The sequence below is a fragment of the Octodon degus genome, unplaced genomic scaffold (assembly GCF_000260255.1).
Source record: "Octodon degus isolate 3935 unplaced genomic scaffold, OctDeg1.0 scaffold00016, whole genome shotgun sequence".
In the NCBI taxonomy this organism is placed as follows: Eukaryota; Metazoa; Chordata; class Mammalia; order Rodentia; family Octodontidae; genus Octodon; species Octodon degus.
Window position 1 is genome coordinate 14,501,372 of NW_004524592.1, and position 8,491 is coordinate 14,509,862.

General features: G+C 39.5%; 1 protein-coding gene and 1 pseudogene across 11 annotated transcripts in view; one reads left to right on the plus strand and one right to left on the minus strand.

The window, feature by feature from the left end:
* Abi2 (abl interactor 2) overlaps positions 1 to 8,491 on the minus strand; it is a 130,287-nt gene that overhangs the window by 94,314 nt on the left and 27,482 nt on the right. The window lies entirely within an intron of this gene.
* Positions 6,437 to 7,207, plus strand: LOC111815421 (annotated as a pseudogene).

An 8,491-nucleotide genomic window follows, 5' to 3' on the forward strand; every position in this document is an offset into this window, starting at 1 on the left:
GATGTTTAGGAAATTCACTTCGTCCTTTGACAAGTTTCTTTTCCTTGTTCTCCAAAAATCAATGAAGCAATACAAAGTTAGATTAAAAACACAAATTAGGGGCCAGGGAGATAGCTCAGTGGAATAAGCGCTTCCCTGGCAAGCACAAGGACCTGAGTTCAATCCCTGGTTCCGCCAAAAAAAAAAAAAGCAGTTAAAGGGCAGAATTCTCACCCTGAGTAATTCTATATGCTGATATCTGTGAACTAAGCAACTACATTGCAGACAGCAACATGTAACACTAAAACCATGCTTAAAATACCTGTCATTTTGGTCTTCTAAATGCGTACTGCTTCTAATGTCATATCAATTATTGCTATACTCTCCTCAAAGTAAGTGTATGTACATTAAAAAGGTAATAAAAGTAAACGAGGGACAAGAAAAAATGTAGCAGGATTGTACTGCTACAATGTTGAATATGGTTTGATTTCTCAATATCTGTGTAAAAAATGTGCAACTGTTTTTTAACATTCTACAGGGATTTAAATTTTAGAACATCCATGGTTGTTCATTTTATATCTAAGGTATGTGATAGTGAGACAGATAGTGATGTTAAGCTTAACTGCCACTGATATAGGATAATAATATCATTATGCTTCTCTTCTGGATATTTAACTAAAGCTTGCAGACCAAAAATCAGACAAATAGATGGACTAAAAAGATAGCCAATATTTTGGCCCTAGCCCTTTAAGGTCAGTGAGGACTCAGGACAAAGAGAACCTCTGCTGTGACATCATGTAACTCATTGGTGTCCCAAATTTTCTGATCAAGGAGACTTTGGGGGTCACAGAGGAAAGTGATCAATGATGCGTAGTGTGCCTAAGGAGAGTCACCTAGAGAGAAAAAATTCTCTCAGGCTTTCACAGAGAGCAAACTGGTCAAGTAATAGCTGTGACACATCCAGATGGCTGACAATGACAAAATATCCACAAGGTGCTGTACATGGTTCCAGGGTAAATCCTAAGGGGATTTGACTGACCTTGTCAGATAGCAAAAGTTTCATATTGTTCTTTTTTTTCTTTCTTTTTCTTTTTTCTTTTTTTTCTTTTTTTTTTTTTTTTTGCGATACCGGGGACTAAACTCAGGACCCTGCGCTTGCCAGGCAAGCACTTATTCTACTGAGCCATCTCCATAGCCCAGTTCTATAGGTCTTGCTTTAACTTGGTCTTAACCATCCAGCAGGAAAGTGTAACCACAAGATATTAAAAGTAAAGCTTAGGGCTGGGGAGATGGCTCAGTAGAATAAGCGCTTCCCTGGCAAGCACAAGGGCCTGAGTTCAAGCCCTGGTTCTGCAAAAAAAAAGGAAAGCTTGGGGGCTGGGGAGATGGCTCAGTGGAATAAGCACTTCCCTGGCAAGAGCAAGGGTCTGAGTTCAATCTTCAGCTCAAAAAAAAAAAAAAAGAGGAAAGCTATATTAATATGCAGAGCTATAAAAGGCTCAAGTCAATGATTTCGGACAACTGCCAGTTATGCTGGTAACTCACTACTATTATGGACTATTGGACTATACTGGGTTATTTTGCTGAATTCAAGTACCTGCAATATTTAGGTCCTTTAAAGACTTCTCCAATACAGCTTTTCTAACAGCAATGGAACAACCCATCTCTGAGAAAACAAAACGAAAAAGGGGATACAAATAAAAGGCCATTTTGTAGTAAAAACAAACAAACAAACAAATGTGTGTGTGTGTATACAAGATAGTTAGGATAGATATACAGCTACTTTCTCTTAGTTCAGTGAGAAGAAAGATTTGTACTAATATTGTTTGGACAAGGTATCATGTCTGCATCTTGTCCTCTGAATACTACAAAGACAACAATATGCAATATATTAATTACTGTAGCTGTCCTACCAACCTGTTTTGAAACTGCTTCATTGTTTTTTCTCATTAAAATGAATAAAAAAATTTCAAAAATCTGTGAATTGAGTGTTTTCATCAATAGTGTAAATTTCATCTATTAATTTCTCTGATACTCTGTCTATTCCCCTTATCTTCTTTACTTGTGTATTAGGTCACCTGAAGTGATACTTCTTCCTTACTCCCTCTTTCCAATTCTTTTCCTCTGTGCTGATTTTAGGAATATTCTATTGCTTTATCTTATTCTTTTTTTTTTTTTTTTTGTGGAACCAGGGATTGAACTCAGGTACTTGTGCTTGCCAGGCAAGAGCTTATTCTACTGAGCCATCTCCCCGGTCCCTCTATTGCTTTATCTTAAACATATTCTTCCTCTCCTTTGTAATGTCTTCGGTCATTAATCCCATCTGTTACTTTATTTCAGACCTTGCAGTTTTGTGTTTTAGACTCTAGAAGGCTGATCTTTATAAGATTTGCTTTTTTGTGGCACTGCAACCTTTCTTTTTATGGCGGGGAGGGGAAACTGAACGCATATCCTTTGCATTGAGCTACATGTCCACATCTTGGTCTTGCTGAGTTGTCCAGAATGGACTCAAACTTGGATACCTATCTCAGTCACCCAGGGTTTCAAGTCTGAACCACTGGATCTGGCTCAATCCAAAGAACATCTCTCCCTCAAAACATAAATGGAGTCAACATTATCTCCCAGTAGAGACGAATGAATACTGTGTAATTCTCTCAGCAATAATGTGTGATATTTGTGAAGTGCCGAATCTTATCCAAGAATGTATGCTTAGCATTTCTGGCTCAATGTGTTCTGTGGGCTTATTCACGTATTTAACAGTGCTCTATCACTGAACTAAGCTATATCCTCCACTCCTTTTTAAATTATGAGATAAGGTCTCACTAAGTTTCCACTATCTAATCCTCAGATTACTTAAAGTTTGCCACTTTTCCCAAAAGCACTGTTTATTGATGAAGAATTCAATTCCTACTTGTCTTAAACCTTTAGTCTCCTTCAAGCTGAAACAGTTTCTCACTTCCTCATTTTGCTTTGGTTTTCAAGACGGTGACATTCTTAATGATCATACACAGTTCTTTATTGAGAGTCTCCTTCAGTGTAAGTGTTTACTCAGGAAGAGATGTGGATCATATTATGGTGAGACTGTCAAGAAAATGCTACAGTGTTACTCTCCTGCTTCCTAGCACAACTTGGGTCTGTCTCACTACTGATGACACACTCTGTGGTCACTGACTACAGCTGCATCTGTAATCATTATATATTTCTTTGGAATTAACAATACCTTGTAAAGAAATACTTGGACATTCTGCCTAATTCCCATTACATTTTAACTTTCAGTGCACCTACAAGCTCAGTTTTCTAGAGGAAACCAAGGGAAGTATGTACAGAGATCTGAAGATACTGGAGAGGACTTGTGAGGCGAACTGGGCCACACAACAGTCAGGAGCTTACAGGCTCCACAGCAGCACATCACACACTAGAGACCCGGGGCGCTGCAGTGTGGCTCAGCCCAAGTCCAAAAGCCAGGAACCTGGGAAACCCACCATTTAACATTCTGTCCAGGGCAGCATGCCTGTGACTGGGGAGACTGGTCAGACATCAAATGATTGACTGATCCCCTTTTCTGTCTAGGCTCCCAGCTAGATGCTGTCGACGACACCAAGGAATTCCACTTCATCAACCCACTCACCCTCACAGACACGTCACCTTAATCACTATTTCTTTGCTCATTTTACCTAGAGTGCTCCTTTTATATTATCTCTTGGGCCAGTCAATAGCTCAGCGGATTAAAGGACCTGCTTAGGTAGACACAGGATCTGGGAGTTCGATCCCTGGGCCTACCATGCCAGCCCCACCCTCAGGGAGAGCTGAGAGGGCAACTGAGACTAGCATGGTGGTACACACCTGTAATCCCAGCACTTGGAAGGCTGTAAACAGGCAGATCACTATGAGTCCAATCTACATAGTGAGACCCTATACACCCTGTCCTCAATACAAAAAAGTAAAATAAAATATTATCTCTTAATTGATATAAAAATATTTTTGATATCCTATTTCTTTCATTTATCAATGTTCAAATAAAGATACAAAATTTTATTTGAAATATTGCTTGTGGCAGAGGTGTGTAAATTCCTTAAACTGGCCTAATACTAACCAGTAGTTTTATGTTTGGCTATAAAATGATTTTCCATAGCTACCTGAGTTTTGTATTCACTAAACGTTTTTACTACTGGGAGGTGTCTCCAATGAACCCATGGCAACTTGATTTATCAGGGATTCCCAAGACCACTCCCAACTTTGACAGTCTGACATACGAATTCACACCATCAGAAGAACTGTTTTGTTTCATTACATTTTACTGCACTGAAAGGATACTGATGAACATCAGCAAAGGAGTCTGGCATGGATTATACACGTGTAATCTTAGCATTTGGAAGGCAGAGACAGGAGGATTACTTTAAGGACAGCCTAGACTCTGTACTAAGTTCAAGACCAGTCTAAACCACATAGCAAGTCAGCCAGGGGAAAAGATGCATAAATTGCAGTCAACAACATTATCTCCCAGTAGATACAAATGAATACTGTGTAATTCTCTCAGCAATAATGTGTGACACTTGTGAAGTGTTGTCAACCAGAGAATTTTACCCAAGAATGTGTGCTTAGCATTTCTACATGGGAGTTTAGATAGCAAGCATGCAGTAGCTTGTGACTGACCTTGACTATAGGTTCCTGGCTCCCCAACTTGTGTTGAAAGAGCACATCTCAGGGCTCGTGGAGAACAAAAGTGGGTGATCACCATATGCTGGCATGGCCCTAAGCCTCAAGTACGTAAAGACATTGTTATCAGGCAAGATGCTCCAAGGATTTATATATGTTTTCTCCCAGGAGCTGGCCAAGGGCCAGCCCTTTCTTCGGAATGTACAGGATTTAGTTATCCCAAACCCATCACACAGTTTCACCTTCAAAAAAAATAAAATGAATGTATTTAAGAAAAATAAAAGTGAATTCTTCTTAGTACTAAGGACCTCATAGAGAAATGATTGGTTTTAGACACGTGCAAAATATCAAATGGGCAGTAATTTAAGGAAAAGTTCAGAATTAGTGCACTAACATGAACAGACACCACTAGAGTCAAGAGATCAGTAGTCAATGTGACAAAAGTGGGCCAGGGATATACCTCAGTGGCACAGTGCCTGCCAGGCAAGCATTATTAAGCCCTGAATTCTATTCCCTGTATATCCCCCCCAAAAAAACTCACAAGTTTTGCCTGTACAGTATATACATGCATATACCTAGGCAACTGTATAGTTGTATTCTGTAATTCCAGACTCATTCTAGGAGGCCAACACTTTTCTGATATAACAGAACCAAAGGTATAACAAAGTAGTTCTAAATACAGATGCAAAATATTTTAATAAAATATTCGAAACTGGATGCACAAGGTCATGGGTTAACGCTTCAGTATCACACACATACATGTATATGCACACAAGCTCACACACACACAAAAAGGAGGAAGGACAAGGAGAAGACAATAAGGAATATGAAGCTGACATTTTCAATAGCATTAAGAAAAATAAAATACTAATAGATTTAATCAAGAAGAAATAAAACTTGTACACTCAAAACTATGTAACATCATAAAAGACATTAAAGACTTGGAAAATTAAGAAACGAGATCACTTGATGAACTGGAAGACTTAGAATACTGTTTCAAGAACAATATTCCCCAAACTGATTTATAAATTCAAGGCACTCCCTTATCAAATTTATCAAACAGCTAACTGTTCTTCAGCAAAGGACAAGGTGATCCAAAATTTCACATGGTATTTCAAGAATAGCCTAAACAATCCTGAACAGGAATAATGAAGCCAGAAAATAAACACTTATTACAAAAAGACTAGAGCTAGCCAGATAGCTCAGTGGCCTAAAAGCACCTCTTAGGCAGAGCACAGCAACCGGGGTTCAATTTGGGGCACACTAAAATGGCAACTGAGACTGAGTGTGGTGGCATGTGCCTATAATCTCAGCTCTTGGGAGGATGAACACAGGCAGATCACTATGAGTCTGATTTATACAGTGAGACCCTAAGGCTTTTTTTTTTTTTTTTTTTTTTTTTGGCAGAACTGGGGATTGAACTCAGGCCCTTGCACTTGGCAGGCAAGTGCTTATTCTACTGAGCTATCTCCCCAGCTTGTTTCTTAAATGATATGAAAAACATAAGCAACTAAAACTATATATATTTGGGCTCTACAAGTAAAAATTCTGAACATAAGGAACATAAAGAAAATGAAATTACCTGTCCCGGCCCGCTGCAGGCTGATCCACGGGTGCCTCGCCCGGGGTGCCCTAGGCGCTCGGCCAATGGCCTCTGCAAGCACCCCGGGAGCCTGCGGTCGGCGGCCCTGTCCAGGACGCTCCGGGGGGCCCAAGGGAACTGATGAGGCTCCAAGTCCAGCCCATGCATGGGAAGCAAGTTAAGGATTAATACGAAGCTCAGAAGCAGATAGTGCCAGACAACGAGCAGTACTTGGTACACATTTGGTTAGCATGGCAGCATTTCCTTCTCCCACTGCTGCTGAGATGGCAGAAATTAGTCGAATTCAGTATGAAATGGAATACACCAAAGGTATTAGCAAATGAGGGTCCCGGAAAAATTAAAAGTCACACCACCAAATGCTGACCTGGAACAAAGATTCCAAGAAGGAGTTCCAAATGCTAGTGTGATAATACAAGTTCCAGAGAGGATTGTTGTAGCAGGAAATAATGAAGATGTTTCGTTTCAAGACAGCAGATCCTGACCTTATTCAGTCGACTCCTTTAAAACCTCAGGCACTAAAAACACCACCTCGTGTACTTAAACTAAGTGAGAGACTGCTAGATTTTCTGGACTTAGAAAGACCTTCTCCAACCCCTCAAAGTGATGAAATCCGTGCAGTTGGCAGGCTAAAAAGAGAGCACTCTATGAGTGAAAATGCTGTTCACCAAAGTGGACAGCTGGTCAGAAACGATGCTATGTATGGCATTTCAAATGTAGATGCAACAATTGAAGGAACAGCGGATGACATGACTGTTGTAGATGCGGTTTCATTAAGACGACAGATAATCAAACTAAATGGACGCCTACAACTTCTAGAAGAGGAAAACAAAGAACGAGCTAAAAGAGAAATGGTCATGTATTCAATTACTGTTGCTTTCTGGCTGCTTAATAGCTGGCTCTGGTTTCACCACTAGAGGTAACCTCCGCGTTCAGATATATTGTCTCAGCTGCTGGAAATATAAAGGATTTACAAACGTCTTTGTTTCTGTCTCTGCAGTGTATGCAATTTTATATAGCCCAAGCCCTAAAAAAATGTGTTTCTTCCAGAAAGTAGGGGAAAGGACCTATATTTGTAGAAGTAAGGTATATTCTGTTCCTCTACTGTATTCTCTTTAAGCTTTCTTTTTTAAAAAAAAAATGGCTTTTAACCTCATCAGTCTGCACAGCTGATTCTCTGAAAGGGAGAGAGGATGCATCAGGAATGATTTGGAAGGGTGTCTGTAAAGAAAATAAGTGTTTTGTGCTGCTTGCCACTAGTAAGCAGTTTTGTTAATAGACATTTTTGCACCGCCTTTTGACATTAACACAACATCATGGTCTGGTACCAGATTTAAGAAAATCAAACCACCTAATATTTCATGATCACCTGTACAAATTAAATTGATTCCTAACAATACAGAAGTAATATATGTGTGGTGTGTGTATTTTTTCATTTTAGTTTAGCAGATAGTTTTCTATAAAATACATTTTTACTAAGTCCCTGTGTGAGCAACTTAAAAAAAAATAGACTAAGGTACAGATGTAGTGTATTTAATAAACTGTCAACAAAAAAAAAAAAAGAAGGGCCGGGGAGATGGCTCAGTGGAATAAGCGCTTCCCTGGCAAGCGCAAGGGCCTGAGTTCAATGCCCAGTTCTGCAAAAAAAAAAAAAAATAAAATAGGAGCTGGGGAGATGGCTCAGTAGAATAAGCGCTTCCCTTGCAAGCGCAAAGGCCTGAGTTCAATCCCCGATTCTGCCAAAAATAAATAAATAAAAGAATGCTAGTGTCATCTCTTGATGGAAGAACCATTGAATCTACTCTGTTGTTAATTATTTCCCTTTTTATTGTTCAGCATTATTCTAGAAAAAAAATACTCCTTTTTTGAGCACTACTGCCTTATTAAAATCTTTAGCTTTTTCTTTTTTTTCCTTCTATTTATTTTCTTTCTTTTTTTTTTTTTTTGAGACATGATCTTGCTCTGTAGTCTAGCCTGGTTTCAGAATGATTTTTTTGGGCTACTCAAGATGCCTTCAGGGTAAGTCTGGTTTGGCTTGAGGATGAGGGAATTGAACCACAGCATCCTGAGCCTGACTGCTTTGTTTTAGTAGGCACTTAAACAGCTGAGCTAATGGGCAGGCCCCCAAATAGCAGAAGGATTTTTTTTTTTGGGGGGGGGTGCTGCTCAGGATGTCTAGGCTGGTTTCAAACTTAGCCTCCACGGGGGCTTGCCCCTTAGCTCAGTTCTTTAAGTGGCTGCTTTAACAAAGCAGTC